The sequence below is a fragment of the Cryptomeria japonica genome, chromosome 1 (assembly GCF_030272615.1).
Source record: "Cryptomeria japonica chromosome 1, Sugi_1.0, whole genome shotgun sequence".
In the NCBI taxonomy this organism is placed as follows: Eukaryota; Viridiplantae; Streptophyta; class Pinopsida; order Cupressales; family Cupressaceae; genus Cryptomeria; species Cryptomeria japonica.
Window position 1 is genome coordinate 116,414,637 of NC_081405.1, and position 18,167 is coordinate 116,432,803.

Below are 18,167 nucleotides of genomic sequence, written 5' to 3' on the forward strand. Positions count from 1 at the left end.
AACACTTTTTTTTCCCTAGAATCATGCATTTGATAATTGAAACAACACTTTTATCACACAGAGAAGCACTTTTATCACACAAAGTAGCATATTTATCGCATAGGTTAATGCTTTTGACAAATAGGTTAGCGCAAAAATTTTCCCGCATCTGAAACAAAGGGCATTTTTACATATCACACTAAAATTTCAATATCATTTTCAAATACCCTTTTTTGAGTAGATTGGTTTTCAACTATAATAGGCCTTCAAACTAGTCAGATAATCAAGTTACCAATCCAACAGGATATTTTAAAAGGTTTTCATAAGCATAAAACATTCAACAAGTTAGTGATTCAACCATCTCTAGTGCAAAAATCAACATCATTATCAGTTTCTCATCAAGATATATCAAATCCTTTATCACAAAATTTGATCATATCAACCTTTGTTCAATATCTTGGATATATCATTTCTATTTGAACCTAGGTTATATAAAAATAAAGATTGCACTCACATTGGAATCAAACAAACTTGTAAACCATCATATGCTTATATGACTTTTAAATATCACCTTAAGAAAAGAAAACCCAATTATAAGGCTATGCTAAAGAGGATAAGATTCTTGTATATCATTCACAAAATCTTGTTAAAATATAGGACATTCCTGTTAGGATAACCGGTAGACAACTGAGAGGGGGGAGATGAATCAGTTGTCAATAGATTATGTGAATTAAAGTACTTAAAACCTTTTACGGGAATATAAGAAAACATATATCAAAATAACTGATAAAGAATAAAAGCATAATTGAAAACCAGATAGTCAATACCATCCAACCATAACACATAACACCATGATTTGTACATGGAAAACCTGGAAAAGGAAAAAACCACAGTGAGAAACCCTACCCATAGTCAGATGATACTTCTGCAGAAAGTATATGATTACAATAGGGGCCTACACATATAGGAAGGCACACTACCTAGGGCACACTGTTCATCACAATGGAGTCTCACTGACTACAAAAGAGGTCAACCACCTCAAAATATTTGGACAATAATCTAGAAAGAAGAACTACCTATGACAACATCAAACATGCCAGATTATAGTTCAAGTTAAGCTCAATACCGGAGGTTTAAAACCTCTTACATAAACCCAACTCGATCATGTATGATCAACCAAATCCTCTGCACAAATGATTATTACATTATTCACTCCTTTCCTATGATCTTGCAATGAGATCTTACATATATTTATACAAGCCCTGGACCTAAACAATTAGGTCAGCCACCCAAATGATAATTCAATAGATCCATTACATAATCCTGAAATAAAATCATAAAACATGTCGTCCTAAGGCCAAACAAACATCATCCAATAAATAAAACATCTCAGAAGTACATCAGAAGGATCCACCAACATGTTTCATGAAACAGGTCCATAACCTAGATAGCACCAGACCTAAATTAGATCCACACATTCCAAAGAAATGACACCAATCAGTTGAGGCATGAACACAATCACCATCACTATCCTAAATCCCTTCTAGAAGATGCACCAATACCACTTATGCATTACATCAAAGATCTTCAATAAATCTCTGTTGGTGAAACCCTTACCGGACCTACAAAGCAGGCTTACTAGAACATAAGATAGCATCCAATCATCAAGTCAATACCAACTAATTGAAACATACTTTAGAAGAATATGAACCATTCATACAAACTTATTCCATCATCTAGATCATACCAGTGACAATCAACAGATAATCTTCCCAATTCAATCCTTCTACCAGAAGCCGGTAAACAACCATAACAGCTAGTGTTGACATCAATGACAAAACATCAATGCAACACATAATTAATTCCTTCACATTGCCAACAATATCCCCCTTTGGAATTGATTGAAATACTAGATGTGAAAAACATCCAAGTGCCAAGAAATGCCAAACAAGTATCCCCTTATGGAAGACATCCAATAATCTGCCATAAAATGATATAGCAATGAAGCTCTGAACCAAATCTGAATCAAAAGACCAAATACCACCAAACTCCCCTTGAGGAGTGCAATCAATCTGAAAAATAAATAACAATGGTTTTTCACATATATTCCTCCCCCTTTGACAACAATGCTAAAAATATGACATAGATATCAAACAGAATATGACAACTCAAAATTTCAAGGTTGACTACTCCCCTTGAGTAGTAGCATTATTTCATCCATCTAGAGAAAAATATAGCTCTGATAATGCATATCAGACTGATGCACATCTACATCATTTAAGTCTCTACCGAAAGGGTATAACCCCCCCAATCTGTCTCTCAAATACTCAAATGATTCCCGGGACAAAGGTTTAGTGAAGATGTCTCCTATTTGTTCTTTAGTGTTCACATAAACCAATCTAACTTCTTTTGCTTCCACCTTTTCCTTCAAAAAGTTATACTTGATTGATATTTTCTTAGTCTTGGAGTGAAATATTGGATTCTTTGATATGTCAATAACTGCAGAGTTATCACAATGAATAACAATCGGATCATTACAACTCACTTGTATATCCTTCAACATCTGCTTCATCCACAGAACTTGAGTGCAATTAGTTGCGGCTGAAACATATTTAGCTTCAACAGTAGATAAAGAAATGCATGACTGCTTCTTGTTGATCCATGCGTCTAACTTCTTCCTAACAAAGAATGATCCACCGGATGTTCTCTTCTGGTCATCAATATCACCTGCCCAATCTACCTCTGTATATGCACATAAAGTAAAATTATCATCTTTAGGGTACCATAAACCATATTCAATTGTTCCTTGAAAATACCAGAATATCCTTTTTATTGCACTTTCATGATTTTCTCTTGGATTACTTTAAAATCTTGATACAATATTGACTGCATTCATTATATCCGATCTGGTCTGAGTTAAATATAGAAAACCACCAATCATGGATTTATATCTTGTAGGATTTAGTGGAGGGGATACATCTTTAATTGATAATTTTTCACTTGTAATCATAAGAGTACTAACCAGTTTGGAATTTTCCATACCAAATTTCTTCAATAATTCCCTTAGATACTTAGTTTGACAGATAAAGATGCCTTTGTCAGTCTGAGTAATCTGCAAACCTAGAAAAAATCTTATTTATCCAGTCATAGACATCACTCTGCATATTATCAGAGAATTCCATGCACAATTTTTCTTCACCTCCAAAAATGATATCATCAACTGTTAGGTCCCAGAGACAACTGAGAGGGTGGGGGAAGGGGGGGGGTGAATCAGTTGTCAAATAAATTCAAACCAAAACAACTTAACCAACTTATTGTTTAATACCAGTAAACCAGTCTTTTATACTGATGGACAGTTTAACAGATAATTGCAAAACCGGTAAAGATTAATGCATGAAACAAAAAGACAAAGTTATCCACAAAACTTAACACCAATATTTGTACATGGAAACCCTATAAGGGGAAAAGCCATGGTGGGAAACCTTACCCACAATCAAATGATACTACTGCAGATAGTAAGTGTATACAAATGGGGTCTGCACATGTAGAAAGGCCAAGCGCCTAGAGCTCACTGCTCAAACACAAAATAGGAGTCACACTGACTACAATTGGATGGTTAAATCCAATAAGAATGTACTGCACAAAATAGCATCTTCATATGTTGGATTCAGTATCGGTGTAGTTCTGATATGCTTTCACAAAAACCTTGCTTCACCTTCAAATGATGTTTGCGTGTATAGCTATGCTTATTCTCGCATATACTTCTCACAATTCTTCTTCGCTTTTCACATTCGATCTTACAAATAAGATCTTACATTTATATCATAACCTAGGACCAATTTTAGTACGTTGGCTCTAAAGGATATTACAATAAAATCAATTTACAAATAAATTAATTCCTGATGCAATAACCGATTCAACATGTCGGCTTAATGCATTTACAATAATAATAAATCATCTCCATAGCATGCCATACTGATCTGGAAAAGATAAACCTGTCGGTGTATAACCTGAACCTATTTGCCAGTAATAACAAACATGCAAATACGAATATACCAATAATCAAATCTCCAAGACAAAGTGTCCAAACAATGTCTTTGACATAACCAAGTGTTTTCCTTGCCATTCCAAGTGTCGATGATCATTATATCCTACTGTTGTACCAGATACCAGTGACTGTGCATGAGTCATTTGCTTGCCGGTGAATGTTGTTGATTCTCCAAAGTGCCAGAGTTGATAAGTGTTAGTAGGTGTTGACATCAATGACAAAACCATACCAAAATACCAACAATCTCCCCCTTTGGCATCGATGGCAACACAAGATGGGAAAACCATCAAAGTGCCAAAATAGAAATGCCAAATACCAAAATACCAACAATTACCAAAATATAAGTAATTTCTCCCAAAGTAACAATCTCTCCCCCTGAGAGTGATATGTGTTTCCCTATGTTTTTCCATACCAATCTCTCCCCCTTTGACATCAAATGCCAAAGTTACTATAAAACTAAGTTCAAATACAAAATACCAACCAATTTAGTATACCAACTACTCCCCCTGAGAAGTAGCTTCCTCATCAAAGGCGGAGTAAAAGATTTCTCTGTTAATTATGTCGGTTGATGACAAACATCAACTCTCTAAGTATCTATCGGTGGGGGTATGACCCCAAGTTGATCTCTAAAATATTCAAAAGTCTCCTTAGGAAAAGGTTTATTGAAAATATCTGCAATCTGCTCTTTAGTATTCACATAAACTAGTTTTATTTCTTTTGCATCAACATTTTCCCTTAGAAAATTCAATTTGATAGAAACATGTTTGGTTTTAGAATGTAGTACCGAATTCTTAGATATATCAATTACTGCAGTGTTATCACAATAGATGGTTATAGGCTCCTTGCATTTTACCTTAATGTCTTTCAACATTTGGTTAAGCCCTAGTAGTTGTGTACAGTTAGTTACTGCTACAACATATTCTGATTCTGCTGTTGATAAGGATGTACAACTTTGTTTCTTACTCAACCAAGAAACTATTCTGTTTCCAAGAAAATATGCTCCACTGGTGGTGCTTTTTCTATCATCCACATCTCCTACCCAATTTGCATCTGTGTATGCACATAATTCAAAGTTTTCATCTCTAGGATACCATTATCCAAGATTTGTAGTGCCTTCTAAGTACCGGAAAATCCGTTTTATTGCTGCTTCATGATTTTCTCTAGGATTACTCTGAAATCTTGAAACAATACATACTGCATTCATGATATTAGGTCTGGTTGTGTCAAATACAGTAAACCTCCTATCATAGATTTGTACCTAGTTGGATTAATAGGTGTAGATTCATCCCTTAGTGATAGTTTGTCACTTGTAGTCAGAGGTGTGCTTACCAGTTTAGAGTGCTCCATCCCAAATTTCTTTAGTAACTCCTTTAAGTACTTGGATTGACTCAAGAATATACCTTTGTCAGTCTGTGAAATCTGCAATCCTAAAAGGAATTTTATTTCTCCAATCGTAGACATTTCAAATTCTTGTTGCATTTCAGTAGAAAATTCTTTACATAATCCATCTTCTCCTCCAAAGATTATATCATCAACAAAAACTTCTATAACCAATATGTCATCACTAGTCACTTTATAATATAAGTTGTTGTTAGCATTACCTTTAGAATAATGAATCTTCAAAAGATACTTATCCAATCTTGCATACCAAGCTCTTGGAGCTTGTTTCAATCCATACAAAGCTTTCCTTAACCTGCAAACCATATCTTTGTTATCTGTCAAAGAAAATCCATCAGGTTGTTCAATGTAAACTTCTTCTTCAAGATCTCCATTCAGAAATGCACATTTAATATCCATTTGATATACTTTGTAGTTCTTATGTGCTGCAAAAGCCAAAAATAATCCAACTGCCTCAATTCTAGCTATCGGTGCAAAGGTCTCATTATAATCAATTCCTTCTTTCTGAGAATATCCCTTACACACTAGTCTTGCTTAATTTCTGATTACCTTACCATGTTCATTAAGTTTGTTTCTGAATACCCATTTGGTTCCAATTACATTTTTATCTTTAGGCCAGGGAACTAATGTCCAAGTGTTATTCTTCTCAATTTGTTCTAATTCTTCTTCCATAGCTTTAGTCCAATGTTTATCTTCACATGCCTCATTAATTGATGATGGTTCAATTTGAGAAATAAGACATACCTCTTCATTTTCTAGTCTTCCTCATGTCATAACTCCTTTATACTTATTTCCAATTATCTCATCTTCAGAATGATTCAGTCTTACATACCGGGGTGTCTTTGTTTGTTGTTGTTCCTCAGTTACTGTGGAATTTTCAGATGATACCGGTGTAACTGGATCTTCATTCTGTACTGGTGGATTTAGTGTAGGTTCATTTGTTAGAATTTTTGTTGCCAATTCAGAGTCTATATACCTTGAAGTTCCTTTGAATTGTTCATCAATCTTCACATTTGTACTCTCAACAATTTTCTGCAATCTTTTGTTAAAACATCTATATGCTTTACTCTTAGATGAATAACCAAGAAATATTCCTTCATCACTTCTAGGATCAAATTTCCCAATATACTCATCTCTTCTAATATAGAATTTACTTCCAAATATTCTGAAATATTTAAGAGTAGGAGTAATACCAAACCATAGTTCATGAGGAGTCTTACCGGTTTCACTTTTGATGTGAACTTTGTTGAATGTATAGACCGTTGTACTTACTTCCTCTCTCCAATATACATGTGGCAGTTTTCTTCTGATAACATACTGTATATGGTGAAAATGGATAACAATAATAACAATATTGAAAGGCTAAATGAATTCAACCACAAAACCCTAGCCTAACAACAACAAAGATCCACCATAACATATGAAGATTACCTAAGACAATGCAAATCAAATGAAATCACAAAGATTATACCATCACATGTCCAATAGGGTTTGGATCTCCATTGTTCCTATCTCCATTGATCTTGCTTGATATATTTGCTCTCATATTTTATGTGCACAAGAGCTCGACAAAGAATGGAATGTGGTTGCAAGTAGGATCGCCTATGTTCAAAAGCGTAGTGTAGTCAAGTAGTCAATGGGGGCTGAATGGATAGTGAGGGTTTGATAATGAAGGAAGCATCTCCTTATATAGAAGACACTATAAGAAATGGAGGGATAAGATTGAGAGGTGTAAAAGAGGTCGGCTATGATTAGAGGGTAGGTAAGGAAAATAATAAAATAATGAAAGGGGTAGGTAGTGTATGAATTAAGAGATGAATGACATGTGTCATGGGTAGAAAAGGCTAATGAATTAATTAAACAAATAAGGAGTTATTTAATTAATAGAAGGAGTGAGATCAATTAAATAAATAAGATATTTATTTAATTTAGGAAAAGGATAATTTAAATAAATAAATGTATTTATTTAAATGAGAAATAAGGCTAGAAGAGGATAAATTAATTAATTAAATAAATAAATATTTATTTAATTAATAGAAGAATTAAGCTTAGATAATGAAATAAATAAAATATTTATTTAATTAGACTAGACAAATTTGGGTGTCTACATTTTGCCCCACTTTGAGACAATGTGGCTTGTCGCGTTGTTTCAAAGAAGATAAGATGAACCAATACAGAGTTGCCCCAAGATGGGAATGATATGCCCCCTCGAGAGATTGGATGAAAATGTCTAAAAAGATCGCAGACAATCTCTCGATAAGAAAGAAAGGCTAGAATGGACTAACCGGATAGGATAGAGTGATAGAGTCATGAGATAAAGAAGACTGAATAGGGCTAGGGTAGTCTATAAGATAGACCACGAGGGGAAAACATCCTCATTGTCATCCACACATCCAAGAGATCAGAGTGTAGAGCAAGATAAAGTAGCAGTAGTCAACAGCGATGGCAATGGCTCACAGATTTGATCGCTTTCACCGATTTTAGAGGCCAGCAGAGGCAGGAGAGCTAGTAAGTACCACAAAACCTCCTTGTACTTTGATGCATTTATTGTTGTCATTAATGCATGCTAGGTAGAGTAATAAATGCACTTATAATAGGGTCCAAAAAAATGTCAAAAATGTGTAAGCGTGTTTGCATTTGTGCCAGGCGCATTTATGCTCGCTAGGCATGTCTGCATTGGTGCCAGGCGCGTCTATGCAGAGCATAGGCACGTCTGTGTGTTTTAGGTGCGTCTGTGCTAGGCAGGCACATTTATGTAGTCTCTAAGAGTGTTTATGTCAGGAAAGCGCGTTTGTGTCCAAAAATGTGAATTTGTGTCTTCTAGGTCAAATCGGCAGTTCTGTGATGAACATACGCTATCAATTGGATAAGTTGCTGAGAGGATACACTCAAACAAGTTCTCTAAGGAAAACTAGGATAGCAAATAGGGCTAGGATTGACAATTTTGTGATAGAACATACGTTGCCAATTAGGAAACTACTCAAGAGGATTCACTCAAGCATAGGCCCTAGGATAAGATAGATCAAGGCACTTTGTGATGAGCAGTGAGTACCAAGATATAGTACTTTGTGATGAACAGGGAGTACTAAAATATGAGCAGCACTTTGTGATGAACAGTGAATGCAAATGTGAGCAGCACTTTGTGATGAACAGGGAGTGCCAAACACATAGTACTTTGTGATGAATAGGGAGTACCACTAGGATAGAAGCAACACTTTGTGATGAATAGTGAGTGTCACTAGGACTGAGATGATTGATTTGTGTGATTGCAGGAGTATTTGCCTATGCTGGAGTCACGGGAGAGATTCCCATCGACTCAGAGGTTGCGACCTGAGTTGACAGCCGAGGACTGAGCTATGATTGAGGCTATGAGATTGAGACATATTCTGTATGTGCCTGAGTTTCGGGTGAACATGGGATTGCTGACTACACTGGCGGAGAGGTGGCACTATGAGACTTGCACTTTTCATTTGCTGATGGGGGAGATGACAGTCACCCTGGAGGATGTATATAGCATTCTGCGGATACCGATCAATGGGGAGCTAATTCCATACAATTGAGATGGAGATAGGGATGCCCTTAGATGACTGTTCTAGGATCCGGGACAGGAGATGAGGGTGGGACATGTGGCATGGGATACCATGACATGGACAGGATTAGCACTACCAACAGTGTTGGCAGGAGTTATCAGTGGGTTCCTCTGTCCGGATAGGGCGACACGAGGGGTGGCTGCAGAGGACACAGGGGCCAGGAGAGATGATCTTGGGGTGGGCTCTTCTAGGGCTTAGACTCCATCAAGGCCAGCTGGCTCTGAGGGAGGGAATTCATCATAGCCGTAGAGGGCTCCCTATGTATCAGTATTGTACCATTTTTGTATGATGATGTAGACACCTGCGGGTGATTGTAGCCATATGATTTTGACATCATTGTATCATGACACTTTATATATATATATATGAGATGATTCATCTTTGCGGCAGCTATATGCATGTGTACCTATGTGATGAGATGTTCTTATGTGATGCTTATGATATGGATGCAAATCTGTATATGATGCAATGCAATATATTTTTTTGTTCTTTTATGTTTTATATGTGTTTGCATGATGCAAATGTGAATGAATGTAATGCAAATGTAAATTGTGCTAACAGGTGTTGTGTGTAGGATGTGATGTAGCTGTGATATCTATATGTATGTATGAAATGCTTATATGTGGTAATGTAGGTGCAACTACATGAAATGCAAATATTTTTGGTGTGTCATTATACTTAGTCATGTGATAGCAGGCTACACGGACTCAAGAAGGATGATGGAAGTCAATCAAGAAAGGGGGGATGGAAGATAGAAGATATGAAAGTGAAAAGAGCTTCTTGTGCGTTATCATCATTGAGCTTTATTATGGCAAGTAGGTTATGACAATCGAGGCATATGTTCGACCCAGAAAGTCATTGTACCTGTTTGCATGGAGATAAGACAGTCACAAACAAGGAATGCCCCAGTTCACACTAGACTCACAGTGTCCTCATATCCTTGGACAAGTCATAGCATTACTAAGAGACAATCCACAGACAGCAAATACAGTTAGGTGACGATACCCCATCCTCACCTTTCTAGTCAAAGACATCCTAGAGATAAAATCTCTAGTCAGAGACATCCTGGAAAAGCTAAAAGATATGTCACCAAAAGATAAAATCAAAAGAAAATGAAGACTCGACACCAACATCCATTGTAGTCCTCAAATTTAGTGTCTCTTGTCACTTGTATAAGTCTTATTTGATTGTGGTCACAATGTTTACTTTCACAGAAAGGATAGATAGCACTGAACCATATGTTGTCTGAGTCTGTTGAAATATTTGATTTGTCAAAGCCCATTGTTGCTGCTGTGTCTCATCTGAAACTAACTGATACTTTATTGAGGAGAAGATGAAACTTTATTGCAGATCTGCGATGCAAATGTTGCTTTATTGTGGATTGAGCGCGGATAGACTGAAGGAAGCTGGAAGAAACTGTACTCCTCAAAACATGTGATGTTCTCAGTTCCACACCCATCACTAGATGTAGGATTTGCCTTAGCCACAGATAGGATCTAATTTATTATGGATGGAAAGGGAGGTGAAAAGGGAAGTTTATTATGAATGGCTAACCAATCTTGGGTAGATCAATAACAAGCCATGATGGGAATGGGTAAGTTTATTATGAACGAATAGGTTGTGAGTGTGTGCAAAGTGAAGTGATGAAAGTGAATCCTGAAGGAGGGAGGAGCAATGTCTCTACGCATGGCGCTGGTGACCCAGTTTTCACCATGGTACTTGCCTAGGGCACCACCAAAGTGGTTTTCACCATTGGATGAAATTATTTCTCTTTACTTTTTTTGATTTTTCAATGTTTTTTGTGTCACAAGGCCCCTGTTTGCCAGGTTTTCACCAAGTAACGATTTTTTTTGTTTTATAATTTATTTTTGTATTTTTGAAATTTTTGAATTTTTTTTGTATTTTTTGAATTAGGATACTCTGAAGAGCTATGTGTAAAACCTGCGAAGGTGCATGCTATTGATAGGATCCTCCAAAGGTTCACCTTCTGTAGTTGAGAACTGATATGCCCCAGATCCATATGCTACTGTAATGATGTAAGGACCAAGCCAATTTGGTTCGAACTTGCCCTTCTTCTTTCTATCTTGCTGATTTTTAGGATTTTCTCTGAGAACCAAGGCACCCACCTCAAATGTGTGAGGCTTAACCTTATGATTGTAACTACAACATTCCTTGACTGAATGATGTGTATCTTGAGTGATTGTCTTCCTTGATGAAGAAACTGAGATATAATTACTAGTGTGTGGACTACATAGGCCCGTATGCGTGTCACCTAAAGAAGTTTGGGCATCCCTAATAACAAAGTCCCTTGAGGAAGTTCCATTAAAGGTCCATGATGTATCGCCAGAAGGGAAAGGATGTGCGGAACAAGTGGATGAGTGATGAAGGCTTATGATTGCAAAAAGAAGTGAAAGTAGGATAGCATGATGGAGAGTTAGGATCAACAAGTATGCTTTTTGACTTAAAATTGTAGAACTTTTGCCCCCAGTTATTTTGATATTAGGGGAGATCATCTCTTGCTCTTTTTTCTTCATAAGATTTTTATCCTTGACTTTGATTTTTGCAGAGTCCAATAGCTTTTGATTTTGATTTGGACTAAAGGACTTTTATTTATTTTTGACTTTTAGATTTTTCTTTTCAAAGCTTAATTTTTGATCCCCAATGAGTAAGGGCTTTTGTAATTCTTGTTGATCCAAGTTTGGTAGAGGAATGGAAATGGAATGAGTGGATGATATGGTAAAGCTATGTGAGTTCTCAAGAGGGCTGGCAATATGCTCAAGAGATTCTTTGTTGGAACCACTCTTAGGACTATTGATATGAAAAGTTGCTTGCACCACTAGAGGAGATTTGCATTCAGACCTAGTAGGCACAACACTAGGTGCTTCATACCCTATTCCTTGCAAATTATTTATAGATTGTTCTTGTTGACTAAATACCTTAGGAGATAGTGGGAGTTGATCAACATGAAAAATATACTCACCACATCCCAGGTCTTTAATCTTGAAATTTTCTTTGATCTCTGCTTGTTTTGATGTAGAAGCTTTCAATGATTCTGGATCCACATATGTCAATGAAGGAATAGCCTCTCGATTGGCTGGAATTGTTATTTCTGATCTAGGTCGCAAATTGTTGCAATATATGAATGGATTTGGGTCAGCTTTGATGGTCACTTCAACTCCATTGTGTGGAAACTTGATACATCGATGATATGTAGATGGTACTGCGCTCATATCATGAATCCATGGACATCCTAACAATATATTGTATGTGAGATCTAGGTCTAGGACTTGACAAACCACATCCTTTGTAACTGGCCCAACTCTGTGAGGTAAGGTGACTGTGCCTTTGGATGAACACTCTTCATCATCATATGCCTTGATGGTAATTTTGTTTGTAGCATTCACAGCTTTTTCAGAATATCCCAATTTTATTATTGTGTTCAAAGTACAAATGTTTAGACCAGCTCCTCCATCTATCAAGATTCATTTTATTCGATGTTTGTGTAGGAAGGCTTTGATGTGTAAAGGTACATTATGTGGCTGACTTACAGAGGCATCATCGGCTTCTATGAATGTAAGGGAGTCTGGAATGGAAAGGTATCCCACCATGGCTTGAAACTGGTCCACGTTCAGATCAGTAGGAATGGCAGTTTCTCTCAAGATTTTGTCAAGAATGGATTTATGTGTTGGGGATATGTGTAGGAGCTCAAGAATGGAGATGAGCGTGGGTGTCTTCCCTAATTGTTCTACAAGGTCATACTCAAGTTTGGTTGATGAGGAAGTGGTGTTCTTGGCTGGAGCACCTTGCAAAGTGATTTTACCTCAACGGGTTGTAACATGACATTCAGAGGTAGGTTCAGAAGAAGATCCAACGCCTTTTAAGACAATATTGGGTCTCTAGGTAGAATTCTTAGGGTTTTTGTCCTCGATGATAATGGTAGAGACGTAATTGTCCATCGAGATGTGATTGATAGTTGAATCATAGTTGTAGGATGCTCTGGTATAGTTGGTTTGATCATCTGTGACTTTAGCTTTTCCTTTGTCATGTTTTGGGAATGGTTCCTTAAACATCTCATGTTCTTGATTGGATGAGTGCCCTTCAATCTCAATGTCACCCCTATCAATGAGATCTTGTATGATGTTCTTCAGTCGATGGCAATTTCCTATCTTATGACCCTTGCTCTTATGAAATTCACAATATTCATCATCATTCCACCAATTTGGTTCAACCTTTGGTTCATGTGGAGGAAAATCTAGAATAGTGATTACCTTGTTTGCCACTAGCTTTTTGAAAACTGACTCAAGTGGTTCTCCCAATGGAGTGTACTTCCTTCGTGATTTAGAAGTTGTTTGAGTATTCACCTGATTTGATCTAGAAAAAATGAATTTGGGTCACACTATATTGGCATCAACAACACCATCATTGACTGTGTTCTTGTTTTTATTCCAAAATCTTGGCTTGTCTTTTCCTTTAAAGTCATATTTGTTTTCCTTGAATATCTTAATGACTCCTTGTTCAATTAGGACCTTTTCTATTGCTAAGCCTTTTTCAATGACGTCCTTGAAGGTGGACAAACAAGCTTTCCTTAAATCATAGCCAATGTCTTTCTTTACATTTTGGGTGAACATCTCTACCATTTGTTTTGTTGGAATTTTATAAGAGCATCTGCTAGCTAGATTCCTCCATCTTTGTAAAAATGATGAAAAAGACTCTCCATCTTTTTGCTTGGTGTTGCACAAAGTAGTAAGTAGTGACTGATATGTCTGTCTCTATGTTGTATGAGAAATGTTGAATAAATGCCTATGCTAAGTCACCCCATGACTTAATACCAGGTGGAAGTTGGGAGAACCATTCCATAGCTTGATCACCTAGGCTTTGTGGGAATAATCTCATCAAATATGTCTCTTCTGAAGCTACCTCAATGCAAGTTGTGAAAAGTTGTCTTATTTGTGCCTTAGGATCCCCTTTTCCTCTATACTTATCAAACTTGGGTGTCACAAAGTGTGTAGGAAATGGAAGCATTGGAATTCTCTTGTCAAATGGATAAGGACATATGTCTCTCATTGTGTATGTTGGCTTCAGTGTATTTATGTCCTCCATTTTCTTTTGTAAGTCCCTAATTTGTTGCTCCAAATTGTTCTGAGGTGGAGATCGACTTCTTGGACCATACCCTATGCTTGAGGCACCAATTGGAGGAGGAGCATGTTGCATATATGGATGATATTGATCATACACATGTTCATATGGAGGAGGTCTATAGTGATGCTGCATATATGGACCACTTGGTATAGATTCATGTTGAGGAATGAAATATCTATTTTGTCCATGTATACCATACTCTACAGGCATGTCCTGTTCTAATGTGTTGCCCCCAAATTTGACATGGGGTTTCCTTGTGTCCAAATTTTGAGCATGCCTTTGAATATCCAATTGCTTTGGTGGTTGATCCTTAGCATTGATATGTGATTGAGCATATTTCTCTGCATAAGACTTCCATAATGGTCTACGAAGGTGAGTATCAAATGCTTGACCATGTGTATGTGGGACCTCTGGTTTTTGAAACAAAGATGATGGTGATTCAGGCACAAGATGTGATCTTCTATTGCCTCCACTATTAGGCCTCCTTTGATCCATGTTGGAGTGAGGTTGTTGCAAAGGTCGATTTTCCATTATTTGAGACATGTCAAAATCATGAGGTATCTTGGCTCCACTTTGTGCCATCATTTGTAAGAAGTATTGTCTATCCCTCCTCATTATTTCCTCAACCAATCGATTGAAACGGGGATCCATAATGGATTCTTCCACATCTGCTGAATGTACTGAAAAGTTGTCCATATCATCATTGTGTGTATCATTGTTGTTTGTAGTGTCCATGTTCTCAACATTTGGAATGTTTCTATAGGCATCCATGTCAGGTAATGTAGTATGATCAGAATTGAAAAAGATATCATTATCATACTCATAAGAACTCATGTTTGCTGACTCTTGAGCCTCTTTAGTTTCTCTCCTAGAGTTTTGAAGATGGGTTTCAACCATGAACTAGGTATTGATAGAGATGTGTGAGACTAGATGAAAATGGAAAAAGTATGGAAGACCAAGGGTTGGATGGAATGTAAATGAATCTGAAGTGTACTTGCAATGTCCAAAGTGTAAGACCAAGTATGTATGTAGTAGAGTAGGTGTGACTTCCAAAGGGAGGATAGTTTCTCTTGATGAGGTAAGTTGACCTTGACTCTAAGTAAGACCAAATGAGACCCAAAGGTGATAGACCTTGATGAGGGACCACTTAGCAAAATGTTGTTGTATGTAGTGTGTTGACAAAGTATGATGAGGACAAGCAAGTGACCTTTTGACTCAAGTTTAGAAAAATGCAAATTTAATGCAAGATGTAAAGCAATGATGGACTTTGTGAGACCCAAAGACAAGTTGAATGCTAGATGAAAACCTAGAGAAACAACCTAGGAAGCTCAAGAATTCTGAAACTGATTGCTCTTGTTTGCTGGACTATAAAATTTTTCCAATTTGTGAAGTTGTTGGTTGTGACCAAATCTAAATGTTTGACTATTTTTCATGACAAGAGGACACAATGTTGATGAGGACTCAATGTTTGCAAGTGTTTAGACTCAAAATGTCTCCAAGAAAAGTGTGTTGTTTGATGTAAAAATGTTTTACATACACTCGAAGACACAAAAGACACAATGTTTTTCTATTTGTTCTTGAATGTTTTGAATGTTTAAAATAAGTCAAGCACAATTCTTATGGCTGGCCAAGACAATAGTTGTTGATCCCACATGAAGTTTTACCCCCGAGGCTATGCTATTTAGAGTGGATACTTAGATGCTTGACCTCACTAGCTTCACCCTCGGCACTCACTTCTCGAGTCAACCAAGCATCAGTCCCCATGAAAACTCCCCATGGGGAACTTTGTATCTCTACTAAGAATCGTATGTGTGTGGGCCGCTACCAGAGGTCCGACCTCCTACCTCAACAACTAGAAGGATTTTGGCTTCTAAAACAAAAAGGTGCTAGTAAGGGCATCCGCTCATGTGGCTATACATGTGGCACTTTTAGCTCTGTAAATACAGAAGGCTCCCAGCTGGTAGGGGTTACGCACTACAACTAATCAAATAAATTTGATCAAACGGGTTTATGGGGAGACATAGTGTCGGTATGAACTAATCAGCACATGTTATCCATAGTTTTCACCATGAATACAGTTGTTTATAGTGGTTCGAAAGAGGTGGGTTTTCCTCTCTACCACTTGGGTCGTTCTCTTCTCACTAGTAGTCCTAATGACCACACGGGAAGACAGGCCCTCTAAAGATTAAACAAAAAGAGCCTATTGCTCAAGACACAAAAGACAATGATTCAATTTTAGTGCACCAATTGAAGTGTTTGCTAGTTTATGAAAACAAGGCACACAATAAAAATCCAAAAACCCTTGCCAAGGAGCTGCAACAAAGATTTATTAGTAGTTTGGATTGTTTGAAATAATCACCCCTTCCTGCAAGCACACAAGTTAGGTAAATTTTAGATCCAAAAGACTCTGTGAAATAGGGGCCTTCAACAATGCATTATGTTGACCAATTCAAAGATCTGATTCATCATAAAAAAAGACCACTTGTAAAATTTCAAAAGATTTTCAGAAATGTAAGAAAATCCAAAAAAATTGCTAATTTGCTCCAAAAATTAATTTTTTATGAAAAATCATAAAAATTTCATATAAAATGCAAAAACGATCCAAAAAATCTGAAATTTTTACTAGAGAGTCCTGATGGTCTTCCAAACCTACATAAAAAAATTTCTGCAACAAATCCAAGCAGTTTGTGAGATATGAGTAAAATAATGCAAAACCCTAATTTTCAAAGATCTGATTTTTGAGGAATGATTTTGCATCAAATTTAAAATCACAAAGAATAGATCCTATGTATAATTCTAAAAGATTTCTAAAAATGTAAGAAAATCCGAAAAATTCGCTAATTTGCTCTCAAAATAATTTTTTATGAAAACTCATCAAAAATTCATATAAATCTGAAATTTTTACTGAATCCTTCTGATACTTTTCTTGACTTGCACAAAAAATTTGATGCCAAAATTCGAAACCGTTTGTGAGATCTAATCAAAATAAGGAAAAACCCTAATTTTTAAAGATCCAATTTTTAGGGAAATATTTTGCATCAAAATTAAAATCACAAAGAACAGATCCTTTGTATAATTCTGAGTGATTTCCAAAAATGTAAGAAAATCCAAAAAATTCTCTCATTTGCTCTCAAAATTAATTTTTTATGAAAAATCAGAAAAAATTCATAGAAAATGAAAATGTGCTCCAAAAATTTTGAATTTTGAATTGAGAGCTCCGGATACTTTTTTCAACCTGCAAAAAAAATTTGGTGCAAAATTTCCGAGCCATTTGTGAGATATGATCAAATCTCTCCAAGATTTTGATTTTGTGTCCAAAACCCTAGCTGCACAAGGTTATTCTCCAAATTGTTTTACAAAACAACAATATAGGGTTAAAAAAATCTACAAAAAACATAGATCTAACAAAAATCCATGTCCCACGGGGCGTGCCAAAATGTATATGGTGAAAATGGATAACAATAATAATGATATTGAAAGGCTAAATGAATTCAACCACAAAATCCTAGCCTAACAACAACAAAGATCCACCATAACATATGAAGATTACGTAAGACAATGCAAATCAAATGAAATCACAAAGATTATACCATCACATGTCCAATAGGGTTTGGATCTACATTCTTCCTATCTCCATTGATCTTGCTTGATATATTTGCTCTCAGATTTTATGTGCACAAGAGCTCAACAAAGAACGAAATGTGGTTGCAAGTAGGATCACCTATGTTCAAAAGCATAGCGTAGTCAAGTAGCCAACGGGGGCTGAAAGCATAGTGAGGGTTTGATAATGAAGGAAGTATCTCCTTATATAAAAGACACTGTAAGAAATGGAGGGATAAGATTGAGAGGTGTAAAAGAGGTTGGCTATGATTAGAGGGTAGGTAAAGAAAATAATGAAATAATGAAATAATGAAAGGGGTAGGTAGTGTATGAATTAAGAGATGAATGACATGTGTCATGGGTAGAAAAGACTAATGAATTAATTAAATAAATAAAGATTTATTTAATTAATA